Source organism: Oryx dammah, unplaced genomic scaffold (genome assembly GCF_014754425.2).
Source record: "Oryx dammah isolate SB20612 unplaced genomic scaffold, SCBI_Odam_1.1 HiC_scaffold_23, whole genome shotgun sequence".
NCBI lineage: Eukaryota > Metazoa > Chordata > Mammalia > Artiodactyla > Bovidae > Oryx > Oryx dammah.
In genome coordinates this window covers 1,494,323-1,509,772 of record NW_024070207.1, presented here as the reverse complement: position 1 = coordinate 1,509,772, position 15,450 = coordinate 1,494,323, and positions in this window count along the sequence as shown.

The window sequence follows — 15,450 nt, the reverse complement described above, 5'->3', positions numbered from 1 at the left end:
CCTCATGAAAATCTATAGAGGCTCTGTTTCCTGGGTCTTTAGAAACCATCTGGTGGATCAACACTCAGGGAAAGTCTGTATCAAAATGAAATAAGGATGTTTCTTTTACTATTAGAGATTGAAAACGGAAGGGAATTCCTTTTAAGATATACTCCTTTTGCTAAAAGTTAAGCATGTCTCCCCAGTGTGCTGGTATTTTCTAGTTTCCATGTAATGAATAACTTTAATGGCGGCACTGAGTTATTAAAATTGTTCTATGCTCTCAGCCTTCTGAAGACATCATATAAATTCTTTTGGTTATCATCAAATAGTTCTTCTCTGATGTGATTCAATACTAGAGAACAAGAGAAATATTTGGATATGTGTGTCACATTGCTTGCTTTTTAAAGAATATTAAAAATTTCTGTTGATTTAGAGTATTCATTATTAATTTCTCATAAAAGAAGTGTGATTAATGACATTGGGAGAGGATGAGGTGATAAAAAGGAGCAAGTTTATAAATAAATGGGATGTTTCTAGAGTTCTGAGACTCAGAAATTCCTTCTACATGCAATGTATCCTATTTCCCAACTTATTCTAAATTTAGATAGAATGCTTGGCATAGATGTGAAGAATCCTGAAGCAGACTAACTGACTGACACTCTCTCCCCCCTCCCCACAAAAGAGAAATTCAGGCTTCATTGACTGATTTGAAATCAGTAAGAGCCTATTAATGAAGCCCTTATCCCCATCTGGTGATAAGAAGTAGTTTCTCTCAATTGTTCCTATTCAATCTGTATCTCACAATCCTACTGAAAGGGAGAAAACCCAAGAGATCCACATTCATATTGCTCAGGACCAGGAGTGGGTCCAGTCCTGCCCTCAGATTGGAAGTAAAAGAGTTACCTCTACAGACATGAGAGCTACAGATTGTTCTAGAAGAGAATCTCTAAAATCACCACTTGGTAGCCCCTCCATCCACTCCTTCAGGTTCACACCAGGCTATATGTTAACTTTATCAGATGTAGGTCTTCACAAATGAGACCTCATTTGCTGTTTTCTTGGGAAGGACATCGTTGCCCTACTGAAGCTTTCTCTTTATGTGTAGAGAAGAAAGAAGTCTTGCCCATTCTTCCTTTAAACAACCAGACTCAATATAAAAGTCCAAATAACCCATTTTGCTTTTTATTGTGATTCCCAGATCTTGGGAAATGGACTTAGAACTTACTGCTGCCAAGAACACACCAATCAAATACTCAGAATGAGAAAATATTGTAAATGTAAATTATCAAATATTATTTTTTTTCCCCTGGAGATAATTCTAAGGGCAAAAGTATGGATCTTTCTGCTATCTATGGAACTTCACTAGGAGGTGAAGTGAGCTTTGCTGCTGCTACTGCTAAGTCGCTTCAGTCGTGTCCGATTCTGTGCAACCCCAGAGACGGCAGCCCACCAGGCTCCTCCGTCTCTGGGATTCTCTAGGCAAGAACACTGGAGTGGGTTGCCGTTTCCTTCTCCAATGCATGAAAGTGGAAAGTGAAAAATGAAAGTGAAGTTGCTCAGTCGTGTCTGACTGTTCACGACCCCATGGACTGCAGCCTACCAGGCTCCCCCGTCCATGGGATTTTCCAGGCAAGAGTACTGGAGTGGGGTGCCATTTTTAGGCATACTTATATCTTAAGTTCTAAAATCGGCAATATTCATTATTCATCAATAGGTGGCACTATAAGATAAGGAAGATGAATTAAACCCCAAAGAAAAACAATACCACCACAAATTGTTAAGGAAGATAATATAAGTAAGGAAAATTCGGAAGTAAAAAGGTGATTTCTGTATTTAAATCTTATTATTTTCTTAGGTAGATAAGGCAAAAATATTTTCTTCTGGAGAAACATTCTAAGATATGAGGAAATGTGAATTTTCTTTCAGAAATTAACAGTAGTACTAGTCAGTAGTGAAATTCCCTATACCGTGGGTGATTTAAATTTCTACACAGGATTATATCATTTAGAGCTCTGTATGGAATTTCAGCAATTTGGAATACTGGGCTTTTGAAAATGTGGGACTATCAAATGAACACAGATAGACACACACACACACACACACACACACACACGCACACATACTCTGTCAAAGATGATCTTGGCATTGGCAAGTCTGACATTCAAAGTGACTTGCAAGATAAGAAATCTAAGCAGGAAAATATGTTAGTTTACATAAGACATTTTTTACATAGGACATTTACATAGGACATCTTTTCTTTCCTTAATACTTTGAGACAAGAGTTTTTCTAGAATCACATTTATCCCCATTTATATCCTATATTCTTTTCTTTTCCACAAATTTATTTACCTATAATCATCCTTTATCCAGTCACTTTGTTGATTTGTTTCACGTTATTTTGAAGAAATATATAATCAATAGGATGGAATGTGCTACATATCTTTGAAATTTGCCTGTATTCTTAGCGAAAATGTCATTTAACAGAAAAGAATCAGAACAAAACATACCTCACGCTGTGGATGCAGGCAGCTTGCTGCTTATATAACCCAGCACTGAAAGAAAAAAAAAAAAAAAACCCTCACTCACGAGGAATACTGATAGAAAAGTAGCCTTAGCTTAAAAACCACTTTGTGATTTTGGTCATGTAATCTGTTGGCTGTAAGAGAACACTCTCTCTCTCTCTCTCTCTTTTTGGCATGGCTTTTGAAATAGCTCCTTTATTTCTGTTCATTTGGGAAAACTGGCATGAGAAGGAAAAAAAATAAAACAATTTAAATAATTAAGTGTTTAACCCTCTTAAACTTCTAAAATTACTCCATTTCCTCATATGATGGCACTGTTAAAAGGAGGAAATTTTATTCAGTTTTGGAAAAACATGACAGAATGTTAAGATCTCATATGGTTCTATATTCCCAATTCTTTAGGCATTGGATCTTGGGAGATTACTTCCTTGGAAACTTGAATTGAGATAAATTGGGGTGACCATTTTAGCTGGTTTCTTTCATCTTGTGCTACTAATCTTCAGAGGTACCATTCTGCTGTGGGAGCAAGAAAGAAAAGAAGCATCTTATGTGTAAATGGCTTCTCTTTGTCTACTTCTGCCCTACATGTCCTAATGCAAGTAGCTGTTGGAGGGTAGGACCTTTTTCTTTTTTTCCAGGAGATTTTTTTTTCTTTCTTAAAGTTCTCTATACTTGGTACTTAACACTATGTCTGGCACAGAGAAGTGGCTTGGTAAATGTCTGATAAAAGAATGAACAAATGCCTATTCCTCCATTAGATCTAATTTTTTGTTGCAGAGAGCTGATATTGTATAAATGGTTCGTTGATAGCTAGGGCAGACAAGAAAATAAACTTGGTGGACAATGAGCACTTATTCAATACACACTGCCCTCAAATACATCAAGAAATAGAAATAGAAACAGATCCAGTCCTCAGCAAAATTGTGAATTTCATCAAATTGGCCTCTGTCACTTCATCTTTCCTACCAAGATTCATTTCCCTCCACGTGAGAAACAAAGTGGTATCATGGGACGGTGCTAGGACTTTGTGACCAACAGGTCTGGGTTGGATTGCAATCCTAGATTTGCCACTTACTACTTTTTAGCCTTGAGTAATTCACTTTTCGCTGAACTTTAGTTTCCTCATTTGTAAAAAGATATTGATAACTATTTTATAAGATTGCTAAGAGGACTCAATTAGAACCCAAGTGCCTAGGACAGTACCTGGTATACCAATGTTCATTTAAAACTGTTTCTTTCCTATACTTGCTATTACTTTTCTTCAACACAGCTTCATGAGATAAATATTCTTCTCATTGTTACTGTATTAGAGCTGAGGAAATGGAGGCTTAGTGAGGTTAAGTAATATAACCATGTAAGTTAAGGTAAAAGATGGAGGAACTGGGATTCAAACCTCAGCTATCAAATCTGTACTTTTAACGAGTATGCTATGTTAACTAGGAATTTTATTTTGCTTTAGCATGAGAAAAGCAAGGCATAGCATATTTATTATTATTGAAACTTGGTTTACATACGTAAGTGAGCATGCATGCATGCTCGCACATACACATACACACACACACATGCACGCACATACACAGATACGTAGCCAGGAAGGGAGACAGCATCCTGCTTTACAGTGCAAGTTCTGGAGTAGAGTCACATGTCCCATCATCTGGGTTAGAAACTTGACTGTTGCTTATTAGCTGTGAATTTAGCCAAGTCACTGGTTTTCTGTATCTCTAAGCTGTCAACCAAACAATGGGGGAAATTAATGAGTCTCACTTTATAGGACAATTGTGAGGCTTCTGTAAAACACATGTAAATTACTGTCCTTAGCACATAAGTATTCAAGAAATATTTTAACTGTTTTGATTATTATTGAGAACAGAAATGTGAATAATAAATTATAGATGACCAAGACATATTCTCAAAGGTATTTTCAAAAAAAAATACTTGTGTACATTTTTAATAGAGAATATTGCAACATTTCATGCATTAGCATATTGTTCTTAGGAAGCCTCTCTAAAAATGTTCTTCCTGCTTTGTTAGGCAAATGCCAACCTAACCTAAGTGACTGGGAATTCAAACTAAATTAGAATATCATTTATGTTCTCTAGCTCAACTTCATTGCTAACATCTTTTAACCCAGTAACTTAATGCACATTCCTTGCATAAATTTAATGAGGAGAGACTTATGTAAACTAAAATCACATCACATTTATTTACTGGAGTGTAAGGTAGCCATTAGGCAAACCAATCTACTTTAGAGAATGTTGAAAGATCTAAAGTTTAGGACTGAGAGTAAGTATGATTTAGCAAAAGTAAAGACTTGCTAGTAAAGACAAGATACTTTAGAAATAACAGACCCATTCAGCATGTGTTCTTAAACTTTTAGAAAGTTATATTTGTTTAAGAATATCTAAGCTTACAGATTGTTCAACAAAATGGAATGGAACATTAAAAAATAAACACAACCATGTAATTAATATAGTTTGGCGGCAGTGAAAATTTTTATTAATGGTTCTATGAAGAAACAGACAAGTGAATTCCAAAAGAACGAAATATAGGACAAATTTCTTGGCTGTCCAGATGGTTTTATTAATGCAATTCCATTTTGACTGTGCTACCAGAAATCACACTTCTAGTCAGGAAGCCTATGGGCAAACAGTAGAAGTATCTCCATCAGTAATAAATAAGTGAGTTAAAAGAACAACTTGTTTATACACTTTACAGGGCAGTTATGTATATTCTACAGAATACATGTAAGTTAAAACTAGATACATGCAATGTAAGTAGGTTAGTGTAAGATGTTGAAGATGGAAAAGGAGTGTTTGAGGGGAAATTTGCTTCTCTTTGCCAAACCCTAAGTTAATTAATACACTGTTTTACTTATAAGGCAGAGAGTGATAAAATTAAACCTCTAAGAGGCAGATATGAATCAAATGAGTTTTTTGTTTTAAATAGCTCTTTAATTTTTTTACTCAAGGTAATAATGAGTATTAATAAGGTAATATCAGTTCTGGTTTCTAAGTTTTTATCTAATAATTTATCTTTCTTTGAATTACTTCAGAAGTTCAAACACTAAAGGCTCCTCTGCTATACCCAACTCTGTCTTAGGTTGGCAGACAAAGGATTATCTTTGAAACGAACCTAGTCAGTACTTCCTATGAAGCAAGTTAATCTTTCTTTTTTTGTGCACAAGTTAATTGATGTGATGTTAGGTACTAACATCCTCTTTCTCACTTGGGGCTTCCTCTGGTGTCAAAGAGAAATATTACAAAGTAGAAATGTGCAACTATTCTCAGAACAAAGAACAAGATATTACGATTTTAAAGATCATGTTAGTTTTTTTTCCTCTCATGATTATAGTATTTCCAGAAGGACTATTGAAAGAGAGTTGCTGCTTGATGACAGAATAAAACTGTGGAAAGTTCCGTTTTGTTTAGTTTTTCTCTCTGCTTTTTATCTCCGGAGGATTGGACATTTTACCCACATCAGTGATTTTGAAATATAGAAAATGTCTTCAAAATGACAGTTGTTTAAAATGGCATTTTAAAATTCATGTATTATATTCTATTTATCTGTATAAGCTGAATATGGCTACAAATGAGAACTGTTTATATTGATTCTATATGTTTTAACCTAAGTTAGTTTATAGATGCTACAGCTGTTTTTGATTGGGAGAACCTTATATTTTTTTTATTGGCCACAAGGTTTAACTCATGAGTGTTAGGACTCTCTAGGACAAAGTCAAGACTTTTTTTTTTTTTTACATGTACAAAATACTACATTATTGAGTAATTACTCAATTTTATAACTGTAGTAAAATACTACAATCACTATCAGGATCTACTCTTATGGTTCCTGCTGGATGAACCTTCTTCTATTTCTCACCAAAATATTATATTTCCTACCACATTTTGCTATCAGGGCTTTCTCCCATTCAATTCTATGACTGTTTTGTTAAAGACTGAGGAGGTTACATGATTTCATCTATCAAAGTTGTCCATTAAGGGCCTTCCATCACCTTATACACTTGAGCCAAAACAGGGACAGATCCCTATTTGCCCCAGTGGCATATAGAATGGGAACATGAAAAAATGGTAAAAGAACAGAAAAGAGTGATGACAGAGTGAAGTATAAAGAAAGACAAAGCACCACTAACAAGACTTGAGTCAAAGCTTGCAGTTTATGTTAGAGGGGAATGATGACTTTTTCCAGCTTCGCTGGATTTGAAGAGGAGAGAATTTTCTAGACACACTCCTTGTAATTCTATACTCCTTTTAATCATTCTGCCCCAAGTGATACAGAATGCCTTGTGTGATTGGTAGACAACTAGCATGCTTGGCTAAGCTCTGTGCTTTTCCTTTTTGAGTAAAGGCCTGCCGATAGGGAGACATTGTTTTCTGCCCCTTACAGGAAAGGGGGCTGTTCTGGTTCAGTGACACTGATTTCCATTGCTGTGAATTGGTGAATTTGCCTGTCTGACTTTAGGGTGTATTAAGTCTACCTGATTAACAGAAGTAAAGGTATGTCCTTCAGCTTATACTCCATTAACAATATAGGTGATATGCTGGTTCTCTACTTCCTTCTCCTATGTTTTATTTTTCAATTTATTCAGAACCTGATCAGGGAGCCTTTTAGGGGCTGCAAATGTATGCAAGTTGGCAGGATTAAAAAGTCAAACGAATAACAATTTTTATGGTTGCGGTTACAATCACCATGTGATTAAAACAACAACAACAACAAAGAACAGATTCCAATTTAATTTTGCTCTCTGAAAAAAAGTATCAGAAAAATAGCATATCCTATGTGTAAAATATGGGGCAAGTCTTCCCTGGTGGCTCAGATGTTAGAGAATCTGCTTGCAGTGCAGAAGACCCAGGTTTGATCCCTGGGTCAGGAAGATCCCCTGGAGGAGGAAATGGCAACCTGCTCCAGTATTCTTGCATGGAAAATTCCATGGACAGAGGAGCCTGGCGGGCTACAGTCCATGTGGTCATAAAGAATCGACATGACTGAGCAAGTAACACACATGTAAAATACTTGTGTATGTGCACACCCAGTCACTCAGCTGTGTCCAATGCTTTGCAACCCCATGGACTGTAGCCCACCAGGCTCCTCTGTCCACCAAATTCTCCAGGTAAGAATATTGGAGTAGGTTGCCATTTACTACTCCAGGGAATCTTCCCATTGCAGAGATCGAAAGTGTGTCTTTTGAGTCTCCTGCATTGGCAGCAGATTCTTGACCACTGAGCCATAGAAAGGTCCCTGAGCCTGTCCTGAGTAAAACACTTGGACAATTCAAATAAATGATGAGCTGGAATTTTGATAATTCTGATTATAATTTGAACTTTGTCTTGTGTTGAAATTTTATGTATTTTCACAGATAAACTGCCTATGGAATAAACATATATATTTATTTGAAATACATATTATATATATATGTATATCATGCTACTGATCATTAATATTTTTAGACTTCCTTTCTGTAAAAAGGAAAATAATTCTAATGTTGGAGAGATATTTGGTTTTTATGGAGATAACCTAAAATAATAATTTTATAACTTATTTAAAATTATCTAGATCTGATAGATAGAATGCTTGATGAACTATGGACTGAGGTTCATGACATTGTACAGGAGACAGGGATCAAGAACATCCCCATGGGAAAGAAATGCAAAAAAGCAAAATGGCTGTCTGGGGAGGCCTTACAAATAGCTGTGAAAAGAAGAGAGGCGAAAAGCAAAGGAGAAAAGGAAAGATATAAACATCTGAATGCAGAGTTCCAAAGAATAGCAAGAAGAGATAAGAAAGGGTTCCTGAGCAATCAAAGCAAAGAAATAGAGGAAAACAACAGAATGGGAAAGACTAGAGATCTCTTCAAGAAAATTAGAGATACGAAGGGAACATTTCATGCAAAGATGGGCTCGATAAAGGCAGAAGTCATATGGACCTAACAGAAGCAGAAGACATTAAGAAGAGGTGGCAAGAATACACAGAAGAACTGTACAAAAAAGATCTTCATGACCCAGATGATCACGATGGTGTGATCACTCACCTAGAGCCAGACATCCTGGAATGTGAAGTCAAATGGGTCTTAGGAAATATCACTACAAACAAAGCTAGTGGAGGTGATGCAATTCCAGTTGAGCTATTTCAAATCCTGAAAGACGATGCTGTGAAAGTGCTGCACTCAATATGCCAGCAAATTTGGAAAACTCAGCAGTGGCCACAGGACTGGAAAAGGTCAGTTTTCATTCCAATCACAAAGAAAGGCAATGCCAAAGAATGCTCAAACTACCACACAATTGCACTCATCTCACATGCTAGTAAAGTAATGCTCAAAATTCTCCAAGCCAGGCTTCAGCAATATGTGAACCGTGAACTTCCTGATGTTCAAGCTGGTTTTAGAAAAGGCAGAGGAACCAGAGATCAAGTTGCCAACATCCGCTGGATCATGGAAAAAGCAAGAGAGTTCCAAAAAAACACATATATTTCTGCTTTATTGACTATGCCAAAGCCTTTGTGTGGATCACAATAAACTGTGGAAATTTCTTAAAGAGATGGGGATACCAGCCCACCTGACCAGCCTCTTGAGAAACCTTTATACAGGTCAGGAAGCAACAGTTAGAACTGGACATGGAACAACAGACTGGTTCCAAATAGGAAAATGAGTATGTCAAGGCTGTATATTATCACCCTGCTTATTTAACTTATATGCAGAGTACATCATGAGAAACACTGGGCTGGAAGAAGCACAAGCTGGAATCAAGATTGCCGGGAGAAATATCAATAACCTCAGATATGCTGATGACACCACCCTTATGGCAGAAAGTGAAGAGGAACTAAAAAGCCTCTTGATGAAAGTGAGAGGAGAGTGAAAAAGTTGGCTTAAAGCTCCACATTCAGAAAACAAAGATCATGTCATCTGGTCCCATCACTTCATGTGAAATAGATGGGGAAACAGTGGAAACAGTGTCAGACTTTATTTTTTGCTACTGCTAAGTCACTTCAGTCATGTCTGACTCTGTGCGACCCCATAGACGGCAGCCCACCAGGCTCCTCCGTCCCTGGGATTCTCCAGGCAAGAACACTGGAGTGGGTTGCCATTTCCTTCTCCAATGCAAGAAAGTGGAAAGTGAAATTGAAGTCGCTCAGTTGTGTCTGACTCTTCACAACCCCATGGACCACAGCCTACCAGGCTCCCCCACCCATGAGATTTTCCAGGCAAGAGTACTGGAGTGGGGTGCCATTGCCAGATGGTGACTGCAGCCATAAAATTAAAAGACGCTTACTCCTTGGAAGAAAAGTTATGACCAGCCTAGATAGCATGTTGGAAAGCAGAGACTTTACTTTGCCAACAAAGGTCCATCTAGTCAAGGCTGTGGTTTTTCCAGTGGTCATGTATGGATGTGAGACTTGGACTGTGAAGAAGGCTGAGCGGCAAAGAATTGGTGCTTATGAACTGTGGTGTTGGAGAAGACTCTTGAGAGTCCCTTGGACTGCAAGGAGATCCAACCAGTCCATTCTGAAGGAGATCAGCCCTGGGATTTCTTTGGAAGAAATGATGCTAAAGCTGAAACTCCAGTACTTTGGCCACCTCATGCAAAGTGTTGACTCATTGAAAAAGACTCTGATGCTGGGAGGGATTGAGAAGAAGGGGACGACAGAGGATGAGATGGCTGGATGTCATCACTGACTTGATGGACGTGAGTCTGAGTGAACTCTGGGAGTTGGTGATGTACAGGGAGGTCTGGCATGCTGTGATTAATTGGATTCGCAAAGAGTCGGAGATGACTGAGAGACTGAACTTAACCGAACTGAATTTTATAACACTGCAGTGTATGAACAAATATAACCTCCAAAATTTCATAAAAATGAATTTTAGTTTTATAAATAAATATGTGTCATAGAGTATTTTGAGGGAGCAGTGTTGGGAAATAAAATAGTCAAATAGAAAGAAAGAAAGAAAGTGAAGTCGCTCAGTCATGTCCGACTGTTTGCAACCCCATTAACTGTAGCCCACCAGGCTCCTCCATCCATGGAATTTTCTAGGCAAGAGTACTGGAATGGGTGGCCATTTCCCTCTCCAGGAGATCTTCCCAACCTAGGGTCGAACCTGGGTCTCCCGCACTGTGGTCTGAGCCACCAGGGAACAATCCCATGGCAGTATTCAAATTCCTGAAGAATTGCAACTCATTCCTTTAAATTATAACAATAAGGAAAAAAAATTCTCATAGTGGAGAAAGATTTTTTATTCTGTGTAGCAAGATGTGAGCAATAAAATATGATACTATTAGACATTGTCAACAAAATGATGTTGACCCATTGAACAATGACCTTTGCCTGAATGGACTGACAGGCAGAGAAATTAGAAAAAGAAATTTTACCACATGAATCATCACCTAGAATGGGGGAACTTTTTCTTTAAGCCATAAGTCAATATCTATTTCTACTCACCCATCGCATATCCCTTTTGGGCTTTTTGAGTTTATAGATGATTCAAACAGATAGTTTCATGGCAGAAAAGTTAGCCACAGTGTCTCACTTAAGGATTTTGAAATTCTTGTTAAACAAGCTTACAAAAATCCACTTTCTATTAGCCCAGGGCTTAGCTGCTTACAGAATGGTGACATTGTAATGATGCTGTTCCAGAGATTGGCTTAGCTTATGGTAAAGAGTACATCTGCTTCACCATCTCATAAATTTCTACTATTATCTTCTTGAATTTAGCTGACGTATTAATTCACAGTATAGGGAGCACTGAACAAGGATTCAAGAGAACTTGATTCTAATCTTGGTTATGTTATTATTGAACTATGTCAGTTCAGTTCAGTTGCTCAGTCGTGTCCAACTCTTTGTGACTTCACGGACTGCAGAATGCCAGGCTTCCCTGTCTATCACCAACTCCCAAAGCTTGCTCAAACTCGTGTCCATCGAGTCAGTGAAGCCATCCAATCATCTCATTCTCTGTGATCCCCTTCTCCTCTTGTCTTCAATCTTTCCCAGCATCAGGGTCTTTTCCATTGAGTCAATTCTTCGCATCAGGTGGCCAAATTTTTGGAGTTTCAGTTTTAGCATCAGTCCTTCCAAAGAATAGTCAGAATTGATTTCCTTTAGGATGGACTGTTTGGATCACCTTGCAGTCCAAGGGACTCTCAAGAGTCTTCTCCAACACCACAGTTCAAAAGCATCAATTCTTTAGTACTCAGCTTTCTTTATAGTCCAACTCTTACATCCATACGTGACTACTGGAAAAACCATAGCTTTGAACAGACAGGCCTTTGTTGGCAGTATGCTGTCTAGTTTGGTCATAGCTTTTCTTCCAAGGAGCAAGCATCTTTTAATTTCATGGCTGTAGTCACTATCTGTTGGAGAAGGAAATGGAAACCCACTCCAGTATTCTTGCCTATAGAATCCTGTGGACAGAGGAGCCTGGTGGGCTGCCGTCTATGAGGTTGCATGGAGTCGGACATGACTGAAGTGACTTAGCAGCAGTAGCAGCAGCAGTCGCCATCTGCAGTAATTTTGGAGCTGAAGAAAATAAAGTTTGTCACTATTTCTATTTTTTCCCCTTCTACTTGCCATATTGAATTATATAATCTTGGGCTAACTAAGAATCTTTGGGTTTTAATTTGTACATGTATAAAATTGTAAGCTAACTTCTTTAGGATTCTTTTCCATCTTAAACACCCTATTTCTATTACTCATTGTGGGACAACAAAGAATATAAACAAAGAGAAAAATCGTGTGATTTAATTATTGATAGAAATGGCCCATGGGAATCTAAGGGTACATATCTTCCACTGACCAGATTAATTTCATGACATTAAAACTAGGTCTGCCCAGAAGATGCAGTATTTCTATGTAACCTTATTTATATGCAGGAGGCATAAGCATTTGGAGGATGCTCAGGAACTCCTTGAATCTATCCCTATTAATTTAAATTTTTATCCCTAACCTTTCATCAGCATTTTGTTCAAATGTAAATTAAAACACATTCTGTTGGTGGCAACAATAATTTAATTTTACCTTTCATATAAATTCAGTTCAGTTCAGTTCAGTCACTCAGTCGTGTCCAACTCTTTGCGACCCCATGAATCGCAGCACGCCAGGCCTCCCTGTCTATCACCAACTCCCTGAGTTCACTCAGACTCATGTCCATCGAGTCCGTGATGTCATCCAGCCATCTCATCCTTGGTCGTCCCCTTCTCCTCCTGCCCCCAATCCCTCTCAGCATCAGACTCTTTTCCAATGAGTCAACTCTTCACATGAGGTGGCCAAAGTACTGGAGCTTCAGCTTTAGCATCATTCCTTCCAAAGAAATCCCAGGGTTGATCTCCTTCAGAATGGACTGGTTGGATCTCCTTGTAGTCCAAGGGACTCTCAAAAGTCTTCTCCAAAACCATGGTTCAAAAGCATCAATTCTTTGGCGCTCAGCCTTCTTCACAGTCCAACTCTCACATCCATACATGACCACAGGAAAAACCATAGCCTTAACTAGACGGACCTTAGTCGGCAAAGTAATGTCTCTACTTTTGAATATGCTGTCTAGGTTGGTCATAACTTTTCTTTCAAGGAGTAAGAGTCTTTTAATTTCATGGCTGCAGTCACCATCTGCAGTGATTTTGGAGCTCAAAAAAATAAAGTCTGACACTGTTTCTACTGTTTCCCCATCTATTTCCCATGAAGTGATGGGACCAGATGCCATGATCTTCGTTTTCTGAATGTTGAGCTTCAAGCCAACTTTTCCGCTCTCCTCTTTCACTTTCAAGAGGCTTTTCATATAAATAAATTAAGGTTAATATTTATAGTTAGTTAATTGGAAAAAGTTAACTGGATAGTAGAAACCCTCCTCCAAAATGTTCGAACACCTTAAACTATTAAATTTAGAAAATAAGAATGGTATCCTATTATTGTCCATGTTACAAATAATATCAAGTTATATCTTCATTCTAGCTCCAGAGCATGTATACCCATACCAGTGAAACTTTCAATGCCATGAAAAGTGAAAATGAAAGTCGTTTAGTTGTGTTTGACTATTTGCGAACCCATTGACTGTACAGTCCATGGAATTCTCCAGGACAGAATACTGGAGTGGGTAGCTTTTCCCTTATCTGGGGGATCTTTCTGACCCAGGGATCGAACTGAGGTCTCCCACATTGCAGGCGTTTTCTTTACCAGCTGAGTCACAAGGGAAGTCCAGCCACAAGGGATGGTAAAATTCTTTCTCTTTCTCATGTCTTGATTATCCCTTTTATACTGATCTTTAAATCTCAGTATTGCACTATTATTATATATTTACAAATGGAGAAATACAAACTAGTTTGAGTAATACTGACAACCAGCTTAAGGGGCAAAAATTTGAATTCAGTAACTTTTCAATTCTTGGATAGCAAGGAGATCAAACTAGTCAATCCTAAATGAAATCAACCCTGAATATTCACTGGAAGGACTGATGCTGAAGCTGAAGTGCCAATACTTTGGCCACCTGATGTGAAGAGCCAAATTTTTGGAAAAGACCCTGATGCTGGGAAAGATGGAGAGCAGGAGGAAATGTGGGCAACAGAGGATGAGGTGGTTAGTTAGCATTACTGACTCAATGGATATGAATTTGAGCAAACTCTGGGAGAGAGTGAAAGAGAGAGGAGCCTGGTGTGCTGCCATCCATGGGGTTGCAGAGACTTAGACAGGACTTAGCAAATGAACAACAACTCTTTCAAATCTGTGTTGACCCTTTCCTCTTCCCATTGTTTACATTGATAGTACTTCTGTAGCTCTTAAGTATTCTAAATTTTGTTATTATGGATGGAACCACCTGCTTATGACCTTTATCTGCTTTGGCAATGGATGTATAGTTTGTATTTTCTCCAATGTATATAATGTAGTATTTGTTTATAAGTATCATATATTGGTAATGAAATGTATGGTTCTAAGTCAAAGATATACATAACCAGTGTGCCAATGGTATGCAGCGAAATGGGTCACACATGAGCTGGGATATTGTTTCTCTTGGTCCTGAGGTGGCTATGTAGAGCCTGGGGCAGCCAGGTTCCTTACAGTCCAGTTGTGTCTTGCCAAGAACAGCTTTATCCAGAACTGGCAGTGTGCTTCACTAATATATAATTATCATTTTTTAAAGATATAGAAACTGTGATCTTGCTACTCAAAGTATATCCTCAACAGCTAGCAGCAGCATTATTTGGATACTTGTAAGACATGCATACTTCCCAGGTGGCACAGTGGTAAAGAATCCGCCTGCCAACACAGGAGACGTGGGTTTGGTGCCTGGGTGGGGAAGATCCCCTGGAGCAGGAAATGGCAACCCAGTCTAGTATTCTTGTCTAGAAAATCCCATGGACAGAGGAGCCTGGCAGACTACAGCCCAAGGGGTTGCAAAGAGTTGGACACAACTGAGCAACTGAGCATACATGCATCAAGAAATGCATAACTTCATTTCCCACCTAATGAATCAAAATCTGTAATTTCATAAGATCCTCAGGTGTTACGTGTATATGTTAGAATTTGAGAAGCTATGGACTAAACTTTGTCCTTGGTGCCCATATGGTTTGCAACCTTATCTGTGTGTCAAAATCATCCGGAGGACTTTTATAAATCCTGATGTCCAGAATGTAGCACAGATTAGAATCTCTGGGGCTGGGTCATAGGCACAGTTTTAAGATTTCCTCAGGTGACTCCAATATGCAACTAATGTTGAGCACCACTACTTAGCAACATCTCCACTTCTAATAGATGAGCACTACACTTCATGAAATAACAAGAATCCAAAAGAAATGTATAATATGCTAATAACCTGCTCACTGTGTGTTGTACAATGCTGGGATATATATGCAAGTGTGTGCATTGAGGTGTTGAGGGCAGTAAACTAAGAGGGAATTGTGTACTGTGGAAATGGGCATAATTCATATAGGCCTTTCTAAGTGTCTATGACTTTGATTTG